This window comes from Gossypium hirsutum, chromosome A12 (assembly GCF_007990345.1).
Source record: "Gossypium hirsutum isolate 1008001.06 chromosome A12, Gossypium_hirsutum_v2.1, whole genome shotgun sequence".
NCBI classification, from domain to species: domain Eukaryota; kingdom Viridiplantae; phylum Streptophyta; class Magnoliopsida; order Malvales; family Malvaceae; genus Gossypium; species Gossypium hirsutum.
The window spans coordinates 49,405,621-49,430,068 of record NC_053435.1 but is presented as its reverse complement, the minus strand read 5'-3'; the positions used below and the strand labels follow the sequence as shown (position 1 = coordinate 49,430,068).

The following is a 24,448-nucleotide window of genomic DNA, read 5'->3' as shown; positions in this document are numbered from 1 at the left end:
CTTATTCTTTTTTTTTTGCATTTTTTAACCTTTAAACTTGTTTTTTCTTTTTTTGTTAAATTACTTTAAAATGAATAGAAAGTTAATTTTTTTTTTCTTTTTTCACGTTGCATACGCGTAGATTGCCACATGGACAACACATTAACATTTAATTAATTTTTAAAAATTTTAAATATTATAAAAACTATTTTTAAAAATAAAAAAATTAATTAAATGCTAATGTGTCATCTACGTAGCAATTCACGTATGTGCCGCATCAGTAAAGGTAACAAACATTAATTTTTTCATTCATTTTGAAATGATTTGACAAAAAAATAAGTTAAAAAAGCTAAAAAATGTGAAAAATTAAATAAATAGCTAAAATAACATTTTTGTAAAATTGAAGGGCAAAAAAAGAATTTTGCCTTTTCATTTTAGTCAAAATCTTTTGTGCCTGTCGTAGAAGTAGGTTAGGGAGGGTTAAGATCGTTTTCATGATTTTCATTCTACATTTATGATATCATTGAAAAGGTGTAGTATTGTCATTTGCAAAAGTCAATTCTTGTTTCCTTTACCATTCTTTGGTTGATATTTTTTTTAATTCATTTTTCTATTTTAGCATAAATGTTATAATTTATTATCAATTGAATCTAGGGGGGAGCAAGCAAGGCTCGGCCCCTACAAAATTTTTAAGAACATTGATATTGGTGGATTGTTTAGGCAAGTAAAAAGGGTACAATTGCTTTTGGCCCCCCAAAATTTTTAACATCATTACATTGTTCTTGTATCATTACTTTAAAAAATGTAAAATTAGATTTGGCCACTCAATTTTTTTTAATATTTTAAAATTACCCTTTATCGTTATTTAAAATTATATTTGACCCTTCCAAAATTTTTCAATTTAATGCTAATAAAATTTCAATTTAATCTAATCAATTTGATAATACTTTTAATATAAATAATTTATTACTTTGAATTTTTTTACATTTTTATTAATTAACTGGATTATTTACATTAGTTCTTTTATTAGTAATATATTTTTCATCCATGCTCATAATGAAAATAGAAAAAAAAACTAAAAACTAGGATTATTCTTAATACAAATTGGATATTACGTATTTCACTTCTAAATTAATATAAATTTTATGTTTTTATATTATAATATTAAATAATTTTATTCGTGTTTCAATTGTATATTATTTCTTAAAATTTAAAACTTTATAATGGTAGAGTATGTATCACATTTCAAATGAAACAGAATTGACGTTGTCACTAAGAAGAGCCGATGTCATGATAACACGACAACAATGTCCCGACAAGAAGAGTTGCCTCGTCCCAACGAAGTAATATGCTACGTCACGACATGACGACATGTACTCAACTTAAATCAGACTTCCTCTCTTTATTAAATATTACTATTTTTCTCAGTTAAACTTTGACAACTCTAGGAATATTCTGATTAGATTAGCCACAAAATTTAGTCTATAAATAAGGTTTTTAGCAACCTAATAGAGTTGGACTCAACAACATAATTAAGAGAGAATTTTGTGGAAATTTCAGGAGAACTTTGTATTTTTTTGGATTCGGATTTGTTTGTTTCTCCATCTTGTACTCCTTTTCGGTTTTTTTCCGTTTTAGTGAAGTTTTCTTTACTCGTAGTTTTTTTTATCTTCTTTGGAGGGTTTTTTTACGTAAATATTTGTGTTCAATCTTCTTTATTTTTTTTATTTCATTATTTATATAGATTGATCTCTCATAATAATTTGAAATATTTTAAAATTAAAAAAATTATAACATTTTTTATAATATTGATTTAAAATGAGCTATATAACATACTTAGATAGTAAAAAAAATTTAATTAATATAGTACGTATGACGTGTAAAGATATTTTTCAATTAAAATCAAATAAAAGAATTTTTTTTAAATAAAAATAAATATAAGATCATCTAAATTTTAAAAAAAATCAGGTCAAGCCATAAAATTAAACAAATAATTTAATTTAACAACTTAATTTTTATTTAAATCTATGTCTAAATTATTTTTAACTTTGCTTTTAGTTCGCCCCTAACATTTATAAACTTAATATTCAATATTTTAATCTTGATCTTCACATATTTGTTTATGAATATCATTTTATTTTTATTTTTTCATAATAAAATATAGTTGACAATATAATGATAAATAGTGTGAATTAAGATTAAACGGTGTTCTAAGAACGTTAGTTAAACAAAAACCATTTGTTGATATCAGCGCCGCTTGGTTTCGCCGTAATTGGAGGAATCGGATTCCAAAGGGGTTCTACAAAGAACAAATCCCTCCACGTGTCCAATTCGAAGCAGCTTTCAGTCATCACGTGATGTCCATGTTAGACGTTATTCTTCGGACATTCATCAAAGTACGGCCGCCACCTCATCAGTCTTTTCTTAGAAATCGTCCGAAGGTTAATCTTCTGCTGATGTCAGTTTATTATTTTTGTCAAATTTTGCTTATTTTTAATACATATACTTTTGATTTATTTAATTTTAGTTTTTATATTTTTAAATTCATTAATTTTAATTTTTATGTTTTTCAAATTTTAAAATTTTAATCCGATCTAAATAGTAATAACTAAATCTATTTTGTTAAATTTAACTATTATTCTTGTATTATGTATATAAGTAAAAAAAATTAATCAATATTTTTAAATTTAATCATTTTTAGTTCATATACTTGTTAAATTATAAAATTTTATTATTAATATAAACAATAACTATTAAATTCATTCACTAACTTTTTTCTATAGTGTGAAAATAAAATATTTTACAAGTCATTACACATGTAATAAATAATATATGTTTGTCGCATAATATATTAGAAATAGCAGATTTAACTTAATGAAGCTAATATCTACTATTTGGTCAATGCTAAAATTTTAAAATTAAAAAAAAAATATTAAGAATAATCAAATTAAAGTAAAATGACTAAACTCACAACTTATACATAGTAAAAAGATTTGGTTTTTTTCTTTTTATCGAAATTAAGATGTTCATCATTGGTAGTAGTAATTAATTTTCTTGTCACGAGTGTTCTCTAAAGAAGTAAATAACTAGTTATAAAATGTGCTTTATTCTCATAGACAAAAATTGAACTCCCAACTTTATGATTAAAGAATAATCTGACCAACCATCACGTTAAAATATCATTGATATTTAGATGTCAAACTTAATTATTAGTTTTAATCAAAATCGGTCCCAGATTCCCAGTTGCCTTCTTTTAAATCCACCGATTAATACTCAGTGTTTCAACCGTATTTAACTAGGTATCCAATTGGGGAAATAAATGGAAGGTGGACACTGAATTGGACCATGTTAATTAATCACTTCAAGAAAACTAATGATTTACCCCAAACTATCAAGAATTTCTTATAAGAAAAAGTAAAATAATATAGTGAATTAAAGTAAAGTGATAAAAAGCATAATTATGTTTGAAGTTTAGTTTATATCTCAATAATATTTTTATCCTTATTTGTTGTAAAAAAAATTAGTGTGGAGTATTACCTCGCATTTTTGATAAAATAGTAAGTAACATCTCAATAAGATAAAATTCGATGTCACAACGAGAAAAAATCTTCGTCCCGACGATGCAATTATTCTTCCTCCTAACAACGCAAAAGCCACGTCACGACGTGGCGATATGTTCCTCAAGTTTCTCGGTTTTCTTCTCTCAATTAAATTCTATTTTAGTTTCCCATTTAAACCCTAATTAACCTACAGATATTCTAGTTATAAAAGCTACAAATTTCAGCCTATAAATAGACCTTAGTTATCCTAGGTTTATACAATAGAAAATATAAAGATTGAGAGAATTCTGTGTTTTTTGAGTTTAAAGCGTTTTTCTTTCGGGGTTTCAAGTTTTTCATTTCTTTGGTTCTCTCCATCTTTGTACTTTTTTATATTAGAGAAATTTTCTTTTGCTCGTGATTTTTTTATCCTCTTTGGAGGAGTTTTTTCACGTAAAATTTTTGTGTTCAAATTTTTCAATTTCTTCGTTATTATTCTTGTTCATTGCATACACATATTTATGCCCAACAAACTAGTATTAGAGCTTGGTTTAGTTTCCACATTCAACCTGTTCAAATATGGCAACGACAAAGTTCGACATTGAGAAGTTTGATAGAATCGTAAATATCAGTTTTGGCAAGTTTGAATGATGACAATACTGGTCCAGAACAACCTGAAAAGGTTGTTACAAAGAAGAAACCCACATCTACGAACCAGTCAGAATGGAAAAAGCTTGATGAAAAAGCTCTATATGCAATTCAACTATGCCTTACAAATAATGTGCTACAGGAAGTATTGATGGAGAAAACAACATCTGCGCTATGGAGAAAACTGGGTATACATGACAAAATCTCTAGCTAACAGGTTAATGTTAAAACAACATCTCTACACGTTCAGAATGGCTAAAACTGAGTCCATTAGGGCTCACATGAGTGAGTTCGTTACCCTTCTCAATGACCTAAAGAATTTCAATTTAAATATCAGGGACAAGGATCAAACTATGTTATTGTTGTGTTTTTTGCCCCTTTCTTATAGAACTTTCAGGGAAACCCTGACTTATAGGGGAGATATAATCTCTCATTTAAGGACATGAAGGGAAATCTACTGAGCAAAGATAAACTCGATAATGAGTTAGGCCCAAATAAGAAGTCAGGCAGGCAGGCCTTAATCCTTGTTGCAAAGGGCAAACAACAATCCAAAAAGTCAGATCGGAGTAGCTCTAGGGCAAGATCAAAATCCAAAAATCAAGACAAAAAATGTGGCTATTGCAAGAAGATATGTCAAATTAAGGCAAAGTGTTACAAACTTTAGAATAAAAATAAAATGGATGCCGAAAATTACAAAAATGGTAAGCAGAAACCAGAAGTTGTTGATATTAATGTAACCAATGACAGAGGTGATGATTTTTTGTTAGTGTCGACAAGCGAAAACTCTATAGAGCGACACCATGACGATGGTTACCGACAACCTATGAAGTCCGCCAAGACAGTAAACATGATATCATATTGTGCAATATCATAGTTGGGTTATGCCAACATATGAAGTCCGTCAGGACAGTAAACATGGCATCATATTGTGTAAGACCATATCTGGGCTATAACAACATATGAAGTCCATCAGAACAATAAACATGGTATCATATTATGTAAGACCACAGCTGGGTTATTGTAACATATGAAGTTCGTCAGGACAGTAAAACATGACATCATATTGTGTAAGACTATAGTTGAGCTATGACTGTTGGAAAAATGGGTTTGGAAAATGTAGTAAAAATAAATTTAGGGAAAAACTAGAGTTTTAAAAATTTTTCCAGAACAAGATCTGTGATATCTAAAGTAATAAACACTTAATCAAAATTGTACCTTTTCGATTCGTCTAGGACGAGCACTTCGATTGAGTAGTATTCTTCATTACCCTCAAGCTCAAGTCTGTCGAGTGTGGGCTCGCTTCGAATCAAAAAAACTTTCACAAAAATTACCAGCGGGGTAATTTTGTAATTTCTCTAAATTTTTGGGTCAAGTTGTAAATCAGAAAAATAGCTCTAGAAATTTTCTAGAATAATCTCTTCAGAGAATTTTCTCTCTACAACTTTCTTTTGAATTCAAGTGTGTGTAAATAATGACCCAAGACTCTCTTTATATAGGGAGAGTTTAGAGGGTTTAACTATGATTAAACTTAATCACTTTAATATTAAATCTTATTAAAATAATAGAATATTTATCTAATAGATAAACATTAAATTAAATTTAATATTAAACAATTAAAAAATTATTAAGATAAGTATTAAATTAAATTTAATATTAAACTATTAAAATAATATTATTTTTGGAATAATTAATTTGAAATCAAAATCTCTAGTAGAGTCCCAGTAGAAGTGTAACTCTTTCACTACTCAACCATCGATGACCAATTGCCACCAGCCACCAGGACACAGCAGCCACAACTATCGGCACCACCATGTCCGATGGTGCAGGTACGACGCCCTTACGACACCCCGAGCCGGTTCAACTACTGCCGGTTCGGTCTGAGTCAATGATGACCCAACCTGTTTGGTTTAGTCATTGGTTGGACCGTCAGCCCGGTTTCACATGCCGAGCCCGGTTCGACCAGTTTTTGGGTATTGTCTCGATTTTGCGTTCCTAGGCCTAATTTACGATCTCAAGTATAATTTTCAAGTTCAATTACCCATTAAGCCAATTGTTTGACTTGAAAATTAACTTTCATAAATATCATATTAATTTTAATTAATTTGATTAATTTAATTTTACTTGATCAAAATTATTTTTTCTAAAAATCACTTAGATTTTCCAAATTAATTTTTCAAGAAAATTCTTTAATCAAATTTTCTAGTTGAACAATTCTTACGACCACCTAATTTAATTCCACATCGAATAAATCAACTCAATTAAATTATTCGCAAAGTCATAAAATTTTCTTTTGATTCAAATGCAGTCCGATTGAGCTTTTGTTGAGCTAGCGGAGGGACCAATCAGACATATACAATTAGACTCTAGTGATTGCAATTATGTCCAGAAGCATCATTCCGATAATTCGTAATTACTTAATCATGGAGCCAGTTCACAAGAAGTACCATGATTGAAAACTCATTATTGTATACTCTTTACGGAAGCAATTCATCCAACTGCTTTGTCCAATAACCTCGTCATGTGCATGTTACCCTCATATGATATCCTTGATTCTTTTGAGTTAAATTTGTTCACCCAATACAATCATATTTTATCTAATTGTCACTATTGTGTCTTCTTAATGATTAATATAATCACTGTCAACAAATGACTATGATAAATTGTTCATTCGAGAATAAACAACCTGTGGCCACATTTCATATTTATCAATCCACACAATGCCAATGAGAGAATATCATTAACTCTTTAATTGAGCTATGCATTCCACTGTTGCTAGTAAAGCCATGTCATACACAAGTCAAGTACCCAACATACCGGCTATGGGCTCAATCATCTTTAGAGCATAAGCCTCCACTTATGTCAAAGTACATGAATTGTATATGGTGACTAATTCAAGATTTAGGTAAATCATACCATAAACGTCACAAGTGAATTAATTCATCTTGGGTTCAGTCCAATGTATCATTCTACCAATGAATACATTTATGTTTCTACTTGTGGAGTCAACTGCTCCGATAGCCAATACTAGCCACCTCCCCAATTGGAATTGTAGACGACATAATAATCATTCTTACTATTTGAATCAAATGCTCACTTTAATTCTTTTACGGGATTATAGACTTATTTAGATTATCTACTGAAGTAAGTTGTATTTCTCATAATGTAAACGTTCTTTACATTGCCACTTATTTTCGGTTTGAACTTTAAACAATCAATGAGCTAATATTTGCTTGTCACAGTTTCGCTATGCATGCAAAATATAAAAGACAGAAAATATAAAAGACATAATAGTGAAATGTGAAATTAACTTTATTTATTTATTCATCGTTTGGAAAAATAAAAAAGAGTAAAATGTCTATTACAATATGGGCATATTCTCCAACAATGGCAACATATAAAGTCCACCAAGACAGTGAACTAGGAGGCTCGAAGTCGAGATAGGGAACTTTTGGATTAAAAATTAGTGTCTTTCTTGTAAAGATTTTTCTTTAAATGAATAGGTGATGTAGTCTGATTTTTAAACAATGAGGTCTAAATATGTACATTAACCCGGTTCAGGTGTGATGTTCCATACCCGATTCTAACTAATGGATCCAGTAAGGGTGTTACAAATTTAGTGGTATTAGAGTATGGTTTAGTTAGTCCTTTGGACCTAGGAATTGGAAAGTGTACCCATTATGTGCATGATGTTCGATCTGACTAGATTCCTGAAGTCCTTATTTTATTAAGTTATTAAGTGGTGAGTGTACATATATTCACCTAAATTGGCAAAAAAAATGAGAGTAAAAGTAGTTGAATTGGAAAAAAGGATATAAAGGAAGGATAAGCAATTACATTGATTGAAAGTACAAGCATTGGAGAAAATAAATTTTATTAAAGAAGAGACACAACGAGGGTAAAGCATAGATATCTACCGAGTGAATTGTTACCTTAAAGGTGTCTTTGCCTCCTTTTCAGCTAAGTGTTTGAAGGAGTAGAAATGGTCACACTTGATTTTTGAAAATAAGGACTAGATGAGAGAATTGAGGGGGAAGGTACACTTGAATGTCAGACTTGGTGTCTATTGTACATTCCTCAATGGCTTAGAGACCATCCATTTCGTAAGTGCACATGTTCACTAAAGCTTAACTCTCACCAACCCTTTTCTTTTGCAAACCCACAGAGGGGAGAGTATAAGTAAACCCCCAACTCTGGCGAACAAATTCCTATGAATCTAGGGAGCTGTATGCATCGCTGTCTATAACATCCCACCCGGTGAGACCTTAAAGTTCGAGTACTATTCATAGAAGTAAGGCGTAAATGATAAGTTCTAAATGCATAAACTGCTAGGTATGACTAATTGCTTAAAGTCTATTGAATGCGCCCTTGGGTGAAGTTTATGCTAAGGCGAGCTTGGTTGTAACACCCCTTACCCGAGACCGTCTCCGGAATTGACTACGAGATGTCATCCAATTTAACTTACCGATTCGGAGCATAAAAATTTGCTTTTAAAATTAAATTCACTGTTTATAACAACACTGTCTACCTGCGCAACTGTCACTAATTTAATTATAACTTGAGTTACGAAACTCAAAATTTAAATCCGTAAATTTTCCGTGAAACTAGACTCATATTCCTACTTACCATAAAATTTTCAGAATTTTTGACTTAGCACATTAGTACAGTTTATTCATTAAAGTATCCCCTGTTTCACAGCTCGACAGATCTGACCTCTTGGCGCTAAAAATCAAATATCTAATTGTACAGAATTCATATAAGGTTACCATTAATTTATTTTGAAAATAGACTCACTAAGGAATCTAAAAATATAAATTATGGCCTATAATTATTTCTGTACAATTTATAATGATTTTCTAAAGTTAGAATAGGGGACTTCAAAAACCATTCTGACCCTGTCTCACTAAAATTTAAATATCTCAAAATATAAAATTCCTTTGCCTACACCGTTTCTTTCATGTAAAAATAGACTTGATAAGATTTAATTCTATATATCATTCACCCTCTAATTCCATTTCTACTATTTATGGTGATTTTTCACATTCACGTCACTGCTGCTGTCAAAGAAACTGCTTCTTTGAATTAGTTACCATTTAAACATACATAACTCCAAAACATATTCTTTAATAACTACTTCAATAGCTAACATTAGCCATATCATTTGGACATGCTCAAAATGATTAAGACTCTATACATGCCATAGTTTAAACATTTTGAAAAGCACATAATACCGAGATAGTTATGATAGTGTGATACGAGCTCCGACGGTCCACTATTCGATCAAGTTCAAATCACTATAAAACAAAGGAAAGAAAGAGATGTGTAAGCTATAAATAGCTTAGTAAGTTACATGTAAACAATAATTACTCAATTAATAATTAACACTTTTAACATATAACTAATCAAAACATTTCTTAGCAATTTCAATCACTTACACATACACAATCTTACCAATTCACTTGCATATACATTTTCACACTTAACATTTCATATTCACTTTAATTCATTATTAATCCCGTTGAACACTTGGAATATACACGGATACGTAGAGATTTAGCACATAAGTGCCACACTGATATGTAGCCGAAGCTACCACTGATATGTAGCCGAAGCTACCACTGAATGTAGCCAAAGCTACCACTGAAATGTAGCCGAAGCTACCACTGATCAATAACACTGGAAATGTCCACGGGTCTGCTCACACAAGCTGTCAGGTGTCTGCAACACATGCTAGATCACCCAGCACTCGAGACTCACTGTAACACTGTAACACTGGTCTCTAGTGACATGTCACTTGTATCCAATTCTATTCCTAAGTTCAACCGGGAATTTACACTTAACACTTTATTTTCAACACTTTATCACTTGAATAATTCATGAACAACTTTCCTTCCACATTCAATATTAATTCACATATCAAATATAATTCACAATTTATACAAATATAACTATTATTTACATATAACTTACCTCGGATGCAAAACGACTATTTTTGTAATTTAGTCGATAACTTTCTCTTTTCCCCGATCACTTGCACTATTTCTTCTTTCTTGATCTATATTAACACAATTTAATACATTTTATCAATATTCCATTCAAATACAATTCATACACAACATTTTGACACATTTACATTTTCCCCATAACTTTTCAAAAATTCCACTTTTGTCCCTAAGCTCGTAAAAATAAAATTCTCTAAATTCTTAAATTTCAAACTTCACTAAATCATATTTCATGCTCATAACGGGCCTCAATTTCACAAAATCACAACTTTATGCACACTTTACCATCTTTCACAATTTAGCCCTTTTTCAACATTTTTCATTGAAATTCATCTAGTAAAACTTGTAATTAACACTTCAAACATTCATTATCTAACATCACTAATCAATTTACAATTATATCATGAATGAGTCAATTTTTAAACTTTAATTTCATTTAAATTAAATGGTAGAAACATGAAATTCAAACTTCAATAAGCATAAAAATACGAAAATAATTAAAAACGGGGCAAGAAATCACTTACAATTGAGCTTAGGAAAATCAAAACCCTTAACTATGGTAACCTGAAACTTTCGGCAGCAAGCTTCTGATTTTTTTGAAGAAGATGGACACTTATTTTCTCTTTATTTTGTCTTTTACCCAATTTGGACAAAAATGCCCTTGACCCATTACTTAGATATTTTTTCTAGAAATACCCTTTTGTGTCCATAACACTAATTTATGGTCTAATTGCCACATAAACACTTCCAATTTCATGCAATAATTCAATTAAGTCATTTAATCACTAATTAGACACACTTTACATTTTTCTCAATTTAGTCCTAAAAATTCAATTAAGCACTAAAGCATTAAAATTTCCTATCCATATTTTCACACAATATTTCAATCAATCAGTAACTAATAAAAATTTATAAAATTAAACTATTTCACTTCGGATTTGTGGTTACGAAACCACTATTCCGATTAGGCCCTATTTTGGGCTATCACAATTCTCCCCCCTTAGGGATTTTCGTCCCCGAAAATCTTACCAGTGAATAAGTTGGGATACTGTTTCCTCATAGCCTCCTCGGTTTCCCATGTTGCCTCTTCCACCCCATGTCGTTGCCATAACACTTTCACTAAAGCAATTTCTTTGTTTCTCAACTGTTTCACTTCTCGTGCCAAGATTCGAATCGGTTCTTCTTCGTATGTCATATCCGATCGAATTTCCACTTCAGTCGGTGAAATCACATGTGATGGGTCCGATCGATATCGCCTCAACATAGAAACATGAAACACATTATGAATTCTTTCCAATTCCGATGGTAAAGACAATCGATAAGCCACTGGACCAATTCTTTCTATCACTTCATACAGACCAATAAATCTTGGACTTAATTTGCCTTTACGGCCAAATCTCAAAATTTTCTTCCATGGAGACACTTTCAAAAATACTTTATCTCCCACTTGAAACTCAATCTCTTTTCTTTTCAAGTCCGCATACGACTTCTGTCGATCCGATGCAGCTTTCAAACAATCACGGATTATCTTCACTTTTTCTTCGGTTTCTTTTACCAAATCGACTCCATGTAACTGATTTTCATTAAGTTCAGTCCAATATAATGGAGTCCGACACTTTCGTCCATACAACGCTTCATAAGGTGCCATTTTTATGCTTGACTGATAACTATTATTGTAAGCAAATTCCACCAAAGGTAAATATCTTTCCCAATTACTCTTTCAGACTGTCCATCGGTTTGGGGATGGAATGCTGTACTAAAATTCAATTTAGTACCCAATGCCTCTTGTAATTTCTTCCAAAACCTTGAAGTAAATCGTGGATCTCTATCAGATAATAGACATAGGTACACCATGTAATCGGACTATCTCAACAATATACAATTTAGCTAACTTGTCAAGTGAAAAACTCATTTCACAGGAATGAAATGAGCCGACTTAGTCTATCGATCAACTATAACCCAAATTGAGTCTTTCTTTTTCGGTGACAATGGCAATCCAGAAACAAAATCCATAGTAATTCTATCCCATTTCCACTCGGGCACCATAATAGGTTGAAGTAATCCTGAAGGTACTTGGTGTTCAGCTTTTACTTGTTGGCACACTAAACACTTTGTCACATACTCGGAGATATCCCATTTCATACCCGACCACCAATAAAATTTCTTCAAATCATTGTACATTTTTACACTACCGGGGTGAACTGCCAAATGACTATCATGTGCTTCTTGCAAAATTTTCTGAATTAAATCAACATTTTTCGGAACACATATTCTATCACGAAACATTAAACATCCATCTGAATCAATCTGAAAATCAGAATTATTGTCCACTGCACACTGAGTCTTTCTTCTTTGCATTATCCACTTTCTGAGCCTCACAAATTTCTTGAAGAAACAATGGTCTAGCTTTTAACTCTGCAAACAATGATCCAACTTCAGTCAATGTTAATCTCGTATTCAAAGCTCTCAAAGCAAAGAGAGACTTTCTGCTCAAAGCATCAGCAACTATATTAGCTTTTCCCGGATGATAATCTATCACAAGTTCATAATCTTTCAACAATTCCAACCATCTTCTTTGCCGTAAATTCAGATCTTTTTGTGTCATAACATATTTCAAACTTTTATGATCTGTAAAAACACGACATTTCTCACCATATAAATAATGACGCCAAATCTTCAAAGCAAAGACAATAGCAGCCAACTCTAAATCATGGGTAGGATAATTTCGTTCATGCGGTTTCAATTGTCGAGAAGCATACGCTATCACCTTTCCTTCTTGCATCAATACACATCCAAGCCCATTTAGTGACGCGTCACTATAAACAACAAATTCCTTTCCTGACTCAGGTTGCACTAACACTGGTGCCTCAGTTAAACACTTCTTTAATTTCTCAAAACTTTGTTGACACTCCTCGGTCCATTCGAACTTAACATCTTTTTTGCAACAATTTTGTCATCGGTGAAGCTATCATCGAAAAACCTTCTACAAATCGACGATAATATCCGGCTAAGCCCAGAAAACTCCTAACTTCAGATACATTTCTTGGAGGCTTCCACTCAACTATTGCCGATATCTTATTCGGATCCACTCGAATGCCATCTCCCGAGACAATATGCCCCAAAAATCCAACTTCACTAAGCCAAAATTCACTTTTGCTAAATTTAGCAAACAATTTCTTTTCTCGCAGCGTTTGTAGCACAATTCTTAAATGTTCAGCATGCTCGGCTTCACTTCGGGAATAAATAAGAATATCATCTATAAACACCACAACAAATTTATCCAAATAGGGCCGGAAAATTCGATTCATCAAATCCATAAAAATAGCTGGAGCATTAGTCAGACCAAAAGGCATTACAAGAAATTCATAGTGGCCATATCGGGTTCTGAAAGCAGTCTTTGGCACATCTGACTCTTTAACCCTCAATTGATAATATCCGGATCTCAAATCAATTTTGGAAAACATTGTGGCATCCTTTAACTGATCAAACAAGTCATCTATTCGGGGTAATGGATACTTATTCTTCATTGTCACTTTGTTAAGTTGACGATAATCAATACACAATCTCAATGTCCCATCCTTTTTCTTCACAAATAGCACGGAAGCACCCCACGGAGAGTAACTTGGTCTAACAAATCCTTTATCTGTCCGCTCTTGTAATTGCACTTTTAATTCTTTTAATTCAGTTGGTGCCATTCTGTAGGGAGCAATCGATATTGGAGCAGTACCTGGCATTACTTCAATACCAAACTCTACTTCTCTAATCGGAGGCAAACCTGGCAACTCTTCTGGGAACACATCTACATATTCACATACCACTGGCACTGATTCGATCTTTATTTCAGACACTTTTGTGTTCAACACATAAGCAAGATATGCTTCACAACCATTTTTCAAACATTTCTGAGTAGACATGGCAGAAATCACAATTGGCATCACATTTGACTTATCTGTTTCAATCCGAAGAACTGTACCACTACCACACTTCAACTCAAGAATTTTCTGACTGCAATCTATCTTGGCCTTATGTAATGTCAACCAATCCATTCCCAAAATAACATCAAATTCATCAAATGGCAACAACATTAAGTTGGCAGGGAAACACTGACCTTGTATAATCAAAGGACAATTTTTGCATATTTTATCAACTATCATATGCTTGCCTAAAGGATTCGACACTTTAACCACATACTCAGTCAATTCAACACACAAATTCTTATCAGACACTAAATTCATGCATACATACGAGTGAGTAGAACCAGGATCAATCAATGAAAGAACATTAGTGTCGTAAAGAGAAAATATACCAGTGATCACATCAGGAGAAGATGCTTCCTCTCTAGCTCGGATGGCATAAGCTCTTGCTGGAGCTCCTACTTCAGATCTTACAGTCGTGTCTTTTGTTACGCCTCTACCACTAGTTCCAATGCCCACATTTCTCTGTGGTCTTCCTCTAGTAGTCACACTGCTCGATCTCACATTCTGAAACTTTTCTATCTCTTCTCTTTCCGGACAATCTTTCACAAAATGATCTTGAGATCCACATTTAAAACAAGCTCGGCTGATTAAATAACATTCCCCCAAATGTCGTTTTCCACAATGTTGACATTCCGGTCTAGTAGGTTTAACACTACCTGTACTTGCCATAGAAGTTGCCTGAGCTTTAGAACCTGAATATTGTCTTCCTCGATCTCTTTGAAAATTCACACTAGAAACATTCGATCGAGTATTCATTTCTTTAAACTTCTTCGCTTGAGACTGAAATGGCTTGCCCATTGATCTTTTTCTTTCATCTCTTGCTTCACTTTCCACCTTTCTTTTCTCTTTGCTCAATTCTTCAGCCTTGATAGCTCTTTCAACTAGTACCACTAACTCTTTAATTTCAAGAATTCCCACTAGCAATCGGATATCCTCGTTTAATCCATCTTCAAACCTTTTACACAATGTAGCTTCATTAGATACACACTCTTGGGCATACTTGCTTAATTTGACAAATTCTCGCTCATATTCGGCTACCGTCATGCGCCCTTGTTTCAATTCAAGAAACTCTTTTCTCTTTTGATCAATGAAACGCTGACTCACATACTTCTTCTGGAATTCTTCTTGAAAGAAGTCCCATGTAACTTTCTCTTTAGGCACCACTAACACTAAAGTTTTCCACCAATTATAAGCCGAATCCCTCAGCAATGAGATAGCACATTTGAGACTTTCTTCTGGAGTACAAGATAATTCATCCAACACTCTGATAATATTATCAAGCCAGAACTCTGCTCTTTCAGGATCATCATTTACATTAGCTCGGAACTCTTCGGCTCCATACTTCCGAATTTTGTCCACTGGAGGCTTTGACAATTTTAACACTTCAGTTTGTTGAGGAGCTATGGGAACAGCTTGAGGAATAGGAGGGGCGGAGGAGGTTGAGCATTAGGATTAGTTCTAACAAACTCAGTGTACCAATTGTTCATCATTTGGAGAAAAGATTCTCGAGCCTCATCTCCTTGACCCTGAGTCTCGAATCGACTTTCAACAGGCACATTACTTTGAGCATCATCAGCTGTATCTCAGTTAGAATCCGTTACTATAAAAAAACATTTTAAGATGTCAGGAGTCGTCACACTATCATTATTCAATTATGGCATGTATAGATAGTCTATTACACTCGCTATGTTAGTCCGAGAATCGACTAAACCGTAGCTCTGATACCACTAAATGTAACACCCCTTACCCGAGTCCGTCTCCGGAATCGAGTACGAGATGTCATCCAATTTAACTTACCGATTCGGAGCATAAAAATTTGCTTTTAAAATTAAATTCACTGTTCATAACAACACTGTCCACCTGCGCAACTGTCACTAATTTAATTATAACTTGAGTTACGAAACTCAAAATTTAAATCCGTAAATTTTCCGTGAAACTAGACTCATATTCCTACTTACCATAAAATTTTCAGAATTTTTGACTTAGCACATTAGTACAGTTTATTCATTAAAGTATCCCCTGTTTCACAGCTCGACAGATCTGACCTCTTGGCGCTAAAAATCAAATATCTAATTGTACAGAATTCATATAAGGTTACCATTAATTTATTTTGAAAATAGACTCACTAAGGAATCTAAACATATAAATTATGACCTATAATTATTTCTGTAAAATTTATAATGATTTTCTAAAGTTAGAACAGGGGACTTCAAAAACCATTCTGACCCTGTCTCACTAAAATTTAAATATCTCAAAATATAAAATTCCTTTGCCTACACCGTTTCTTTCATGTAAAAATAGGCTTGATAAGATTTAATTCTATATATCATTCACCCTCTAATTCCATTTCTACTATTTATGGTGATTTTTCACATTCACGTCACTGCTGCTGTCAAAGAAACTGCTTCTTTGAATTAGTTACCATTTAAACATACATAACTCCAAAACATATTCTTTAATAACTACTTCAATAGCTAACATTAGCCATATCATTTGGACATGCTCAAAATGATTAAGACTCTATACATGCCATAGTTTAAACATTTTGAAAAGCACATAATACCGAGATAGTTATGATAGTGTGATACGAGCTCCGACGGTCCACTATTCGATCAAGTTCAAATCACTATAAAACAAAGGAAAGAAAGAGATGTGTAAGCTATAAATAGCTTAGTAAGTTACATGTAAACAATAATTACTCAATTAATAATTAACACTTTTAACATATAACTAATCAAAACATTTCTTAGCAACTTCAATCACTTACACATACACAATCTTACCAATTCACTTGCATATACATTTTCACACTTAACATTTCATATTCACTTTAATTCATTATTAATCCCGTTGAACACTTGGAATATACACGGATATGTAGAGATTTAGCACATAAGTGCCACACTGATATGTAGCCGAAGCTACCACTGATATGTAGCCGAAGCTACCACTGGATGTAGCCAAAGCTACCACTGAAATGTAGCCGAAGCTACCACTGATCAATAACACTGGAAATGTCCACGGGTCTGCTCACACAAGCTGTCAGGTGTCTGCAACACATGCTAGATCACCCAGCACCCGAGACTCACTGTAACACTGTAACACTGGTCTCTAGTGACATGTCACTTGTATCCAATTCTATTCCTAAGTTCAACCGGGAATTTACACTTAACACTTTATTTTCAACACTTTATCACTTGAATAATTCATGAACAACTTTCCTTCCACATTCAATATTAATTCACATATCAAATATAATTCACAATTTATACAAATATAACTATTATTTACATATAACTTACCTCGGATGCAAAACGACTATTTTTGTAATTTAGTCGATAACTTTCTCTTTTCCCCGATCACTTGCACTATTTCTTCTTTCTTGATCTATATTAACACAATTTAATACATTTTATCAATATTCCATTCAAATACAATTCATACACAACATTTTGACACATTTACATTTTTCCCCATAACTTTTCAAAAATTCCACTTTTGTCCCTAAGCTCGTAAAAATAAAATTCTCTAAATTCTTAAATTTCAAACTTCACTAAATCATATTTCATGCTCATAACGGGCCTCAATTTCACAAAATCACAACTTTATGCACACTTTACCATCTTTCACAATTTAGCCCTTTTTCAACATTTTTCATTGAAATTCATCTAGTAAAACTTGTAATTAACACTTCAAACATTCATTATCTAACATCACTAATCAATTTACAATTATATCATGAATGGGTCAATTTTTAAACTTTAATTTCATTTAAATTAAATGGTAGAAACATGAAATTCAAGCTTCAATAAGCATAAAAATACGAAAATAATTAAAAACGGGGCAAGAAATCACTTACAATTGAGCTTAGGAAAATCAAAACCCTTAACTATGGTAACCTGAAACTTTCGGCAGCAAGCTTCCGATTTTTTTGAAGAAGATGGACACTTATTTTCTCTTTATTTTGTCTTTTACCCAATTTGGACAAAAATGCCCTTGACCCATTACTTAGATATTTTTCTAGAAATACCCGTTTGTGTCCATAACACTAATTTATGGTCTAATTGCCACATAAACACTTCCAATTTCATGCAATAATTCAATTAAGTCATTTAATCACTAATTAGACACACTTTGCATTTTTCTCAATTTAGTCCTAAAAATTCAATTAAGCACTAAAGCATTAAAATTTCCTATCCATATTTTCACACAATATTTCAATCAATCAGTAACTAATAAAAATTTATAAAATTAAACTATTTCACTTCGGATTTGTGGTTACGAAACCACTATTCCGATTAGGCCCTATTTCGGGCTATCACATTGGTGGTCTAGCAGACTCCTTTATAGGGTATATGCCACCCCAGCTGATAGATGTTAATATTTATTTATTTATTTATCAATGTTAATCCCTTAGCTTGGAAGAATTGTTAGCTATACTATTATCTTATCGTTCTGGTTAAACCAACTGGTTAGTGCAAAAGATTAGTTAAAATGGGACAAGAGTTCTGAAATGGAAATGACATACATTTAAGATGATAAAGAAAGTTGTTAGTCACAAGTACCAAAAGAAGGGTGGTAGGTGAAATGTTTGCCCACTAAGTTTTCCTTTCGTGTGTACTTGTATAAATTCAACATTAGCTTCCTAAGCAAGTTTTATGCTTTCTTTTGGCAAACCTTATTTTCTCTCTAAATCTTCCTTGCATTTGTCGAAAAACTTTAGAACTAAGACTTGCTTGAAGGATCGAGTTTGTTATATTCAGCAAACTCCATCGACATTGGTACCTGGTAAATGCCAATAAAACTCAAGTTATTTTTATAGTTATTTGCAATGCCCTAGCGTTTTATGCTTTAAGGTTAGTTTAAAATAAGGAAGGAGGAAACTTTCATATTCTAAGTTTCATATTCATGTTTTCGTTAAAACTTGTTTAGTTGTTGGTAAAATGATCTGATAAGATAAATATTGACATTATAGCTCAAGAGACTCTTGAAAACTCCCGAGATAAGGGCAAGGGTCCTGCTTTCTGAACTTTTCTACAATATCTGGTGAGTTTCTCCATACCCCTTATATGTGTAATGCTTTTGTTTCATATCTGGTATAAGGTAAGTTCATGTAACAACCCATTTTCATTGGTGTCAGAAACTGTGGTTTCAGGGCCACCAAATCTGACAAGTTCGTAAATATTAAATAATAATATTTACGAGTCAAATATAGTTTTAAAAGGTTTTTAATTTGATAATTTATGTTATATAAGCAATTTATTAAGTTTAAGTGGTAAGACCCTAAAGTGAAGTGGTTTTAGAAAATGAGGTATCTGGACCTCGTTTTTATAAAATAAGTCATAAATATTTTTATAATTATTTACAGAATGTCATTAAGGTGGTATTAAAGTTTTGTTGAAAAATTTTAACGAGATAGTTAATTAAAGAAAAAGGACTAAATTGTAAAAGATACAAAACTTAGTAATTATAAAATTTAGATGATCAAATAGCTTATTAACGAAATGAGGGGACCTATATTGTGATTTAGCCTTAATTAATATGGTTGGACGACAACTTGAATGAAAATGATAAAATAAAATATGTTTAATGGCAAATTTGTAAATAAGTTGAAACGTAACTTAAAACATATTGAAATTCATCAAAATTTTTCTTCATTCTTCTTTTTGAATGGCTGAACCTCCATGAAAGAATACTCAAGCTTCGTCCAAACTTCACAATATGCATGTAAGTTTGATTTAGCCCCGTTTCTAATAATTTTTATGTTTTTGAGATCGTTGCAACTAGGTGCAACTAGGTCGTACCTTCGATTTTGAATGTTTCCATTGACGAATATTGTGATTTTTTTATGTTAATTAATGAATTTGAAATATTAGTTGTTATGTGAAAGTATTTTGTTAAGTGATTTTTAATGAATTTGTTGATTAGGGATTAAATTGTTAAAATAGTATTTCTTATGAATTTTTTGCATGAATGCATTGTTTTGTGTGCCATGAATACTTGATTGATGTGAATTGGCATTAAAAATGGTTAATTTGCATGTTTTAGGCTCAAAGACTAAATTGAATAAAAGTAAAATGTTAGGGGTAATTTTGTAAAAATATCAAAAACAACTAAATTGCATAAAATAAATTGTTTTACTATCTAAATTAATTAATTGAATAAAATTATTAATTTAGATCAAGATTGAGTGAAAAATTAAGAATGAAAAATTACCAAAAAGCCCCTATACTTTGATATTTCTGCAATTTAGCCAGGTAAGTTCATTATACGATTATTATTAACTGAGTTGAATGTTTCATACTATTTCTATTGGTTAAATCTTGAATGTCATCTAGCTATGTTTTAGGAAATAGAAACGTAACGTTATTCGGGCTTTGTGTCTAGCAGGCTTTATGCCGGTGATATTTGGGCTCTCTGCCTAGCAGGCTTCATGCCGGTGATATTCGGGCTTTGTACCTAGCAGGCTTTGTGTTGGTGATACTCGGGCTCTGTGCCTAGCAAGCTTTGTGCCGGTGTATTATATCAAACTTTGTGTTTAGTAGGCTTCATTCCGGTGTATTATATTAGGCTTTGTGCCTAGTAGGCTTCGTACCACTGTATTATATCAGGCTTTGAGCCTGGCAATCTTCGTGCCAATGTATTGTACCAGGTAAGTTTTACTGAAAATATTATTTCTATTATTCGATGTTATTTCATTTGATTCAACGGGTATGAAAAGGAAGGGATTGATAAGTATTCAAAAGACTTATGTCATGAATCTATGAAACGGAATAAAAAGGTATTGTTCAACGAAAGTATGTTTATGTTCATGAAATTGATGATTTCAAGTGATGTTATTCATATATATATGACTTACCTTATGATATTTCGAGTGAATTATAAGTATATGCACTAACTGGTGTATTGATGATGATATATAGGCTTGTGTCAAGTTTGCATAATTGGCCTATGTTTATGTTTATGTCTTGTGTTATGCAAATGATATGAGTGAGGAAATGTAATAAAATGGTAAGTTCATAATTAAGAGCAATGTGATAATGTAAATACATTGATGAGTTAAAGTGTTTACTTATATGTGAGAAATTTACTTAAGTTATGGATGAATTTATCTAGGTTGTGGATAAATACACTATTTTTTGAGTTGATAATGTCTTTGAAGCTAAAGTAAGTAAATGGAAGGTTTGATAAATCTTATGGCATTGGAATAGGTTTTTGCTTACCTTATAAAGTTCATTATTGAAATGAAACGTTATGTTTAAAATTTATACAAGCTTACCAAGCATTCATTGCTTACGTAGTTATTTTTCCTTTACTTTTCAGATTATCGAAAACTTGATCAGTTTGGAAGTTCGTCGAAGATCTATCATACTATCCAACGATTATATCGATAGTTCTTAATGTTTTAGAAAAGGTTATAATGGCATGTATAGGTGGACTTGTGTTTGATGTTTGTTTAAATGCTTAGACATGGATTTTGGTATGTATAAGTTGGCTGTTTGGTGCCAATTTGATGATGGTTACATTATGATAGTTTGGTACTTATAATGTGTGAATGGTATGGTACAAATGGTTCGTTTAAGCTAAAGTGATATAGGTCAATTTGTGATAAGTTTGAGATGAAAATGATTTAGGTGTTGATGAATGAAAAGTGTCAAGTACTTGTATATGTTTAAGTAAATTTGTATGTTTGCTTTTGAGGTGCCTATATGGCATATCAATTGAATAGTATTTGATCATTTGAATTGGTCATTTTATGCATATTTGAATATGTTTTGATGCCTTAGTCATATGCGCAAATTGTGTTTAGGTGCATGCTTGAGGTAGGTGAAGAAGATGGCTTGATTTTGGCCAATTTTTTGTCCACACCGCCTAAGACATGGACATGTGTCTCAGCCGTGTGTGAGACATGGTCATGCGACACGACTATGCGTCCACTGTAGTTTTTTTAAAGTTACATTTTGAGAGTTACACGGCCTAGCACACGAGCGTGTAGCTTGACTGTATGACCCAAGTCAGATAGTTACACGAGCATGAGCACGAACACGAGCTGGGACATGATCGTGTGTCCCTACTTTGAATGTCCACACGGCCTGAGACATGAGCGTGTGTCTTAGCCGTGTGAGTCACATGGCCTGGCCACACGATCGTGTAACCCCTACAATGTGAATTTTTCCATTTTTTCTTGAAGTTTTAAATGTTTCTAATTTAGTCTCGATTCATTTTTAAAATATTTCTAAGGCCTCGAGGGCTCGAATTAGGAACGTTATGCATGTGTTTGATTGAAATTCGCAATGATTATGAAATGTTGAGAACGAATGATTTGAGTTACGCTTTTATAGTAATGTTCCATAACCCTATTCTAGCGATAGATACGAGTTAGGGGTGTTATAGTTCACCTATTCTGTAAAGGTAAAGTGTTTGCACTAAAGTAACAAACGTTCACTATGAAAAGTCTGGTTTGGAATGTCTATGTAAATTTTGTAAGGACCTTGCTTCGTGTTAAGTCAGTGTCCCTCCTGACTTTGAAAAGAATTATATGGTCTGAACAAAAAGGAAATGAACTCATGGTGTTACCTTCAATGTTATAAGCATTGAATTGGCAGATCATGATACATGAGAATGGTAATGTAGCCTCTGGTTGGGCAAGAGAAATTGCAAACCAGATCGACAAAGCATGACAAGAAAGGGAAATGAACAAATGATATGATCTTTGAACATGGACTAAGGTGTTTGATATAATGAAGAAGGGTGTCTGCATGTATGCATGGATGTAGTATTTGCACCAATAGAACAATGTCAATTGTAAGAATTTTGCAAGTATGGTAATCGCCAATGGGTGAACTGTGTACAGTCCGCTTGTGTATGGTATTCACCTATAGGCGAACTGTCTGTCTCACTAAGATGGAAAGGAATTAATTGTTCGTTTTATGTATATTATTTGTTCTATCTACTTTAGAACTCATTAAGTTCTTCAAACTTACTCCATTACCTTTCCATCTTAGGGTTAACGAAGAAGTAAAGGATAGGCCTAGGACTACGCTAGAGGATATTTACTGTTGTGAGGCTCCTAATGAATTTGTGTTACGCGTGACAGTGGGGGATGGCATTTAAGCTTAGAATTCTGAAGAATAATATTTTGTAATTAAGATTATTTCGCCAAACTACGATTTTCTCAAACTTTTGTATTGAAACTTATGATTTTGATTTGAAATGGTTTACATCATGATTCAATATTTTCTAATTTGTTATTTATGGTAATTGTTAGCGAAGTCCAAATTCTTTTCAATTTAGGTTTTAAGAATATATAAAGATGTAAGGCTGTAACGCACCGTCTTGGATCCTCATTAAGGGTAGGGCATGGGGCACTACATTGTCCGCCAAGGTAGGTGATCCTCTTGAAATCAGCCTGTTTAGCTTTACTTCCACTTTTTTTAACAAATACACTTGTTGTATTCATGAACTTGATGATTCGAGTGTTCTATGAGTATTTGGACTAGTGCGTGGTAGTCTTCATAGATGATATTCTACTGTACTTATGAACCGAAGAAGAGCATGATGCTCATCGGCCAACTGTGCTACAGATTCTGTGAGAGTAGTAACTGTCCGCAAAGCTTAGCAAGTGTAAGTTTTGGCTTAAAGAGGTGGCATTCTTGGGTCATGTGGTTTTAAAAAAGGTGTTCATATAGACCTTAAACTTCTAGAATAGAGATCACCAATGAGTGTTATTGAAGTGCGAAGCTTTCTGGGGATCGCAGGATACTATCGCAGAATTGTTGAGGCGTTCGCCACCATAATATCATCCTTAACAAAGTTGTCGTAGAAGGATGAGGAGTTCACATGGATTGATGAAAGACAGAATAGTTTCGAACAACTTAAGGTGATACTTAATAAAGTACATATACTAATTCAACCAAAATCTAGAAAAGACTTTGTGGTTTACACTGATGCTTCACAGATAGGACTTGGTTGCGTGCTGATGCAAGAAGGCAGGGTGGTAGCTTATGCTTCAATACGGTTGAAGCTTCATGAGCAAAACTACCGAACTCATGACGTGGAGTTAGCAATTGTGGTGTTCGCACTCAAGATTTGGCGACACTACTTATATGGCGAGCGATGTACCATCTACACAGACTATAAGAGCCTCAAGTACCTTCTCACACAGGAAGAGCTGAACTTACGACAAAGAAGGTAGATCGAGCTGTTGAAACATTATGATTGTGTGATAGAATATCACCCTGGAAAGGCAAACGTGGTTGCAGATGCCTTAAGTAGAAAATCAATGAGTGAGTTATGAGCTCTGTTC

At 32.7% G+C, this 24,448-nt stretch overlaps 1 long non-coding RNA gene across 1 annotated transcript; it reads left to right on the top strand.

The window, feature by feature from the left end:
• The first annotated feature begins 18,724 nt into the window (after positions 1–18,724).
• LOC107939649 (uncharacterized) lies at positions 18,725–21,928 on the top strand. Its single transcript, XR_001695206.2, has 4 exons — positions 18,725–18,930; positions 19,118–19,188; positions 20,533–20,794; positions 21,466–21,928. It is a non-coding gene; the product is annotated as an uncharacterized lncRNA (long non-coding RNA).
• The last annotated feature ends 2,520 nt before the right edge of the window (positions 21,929–24,448 follow it).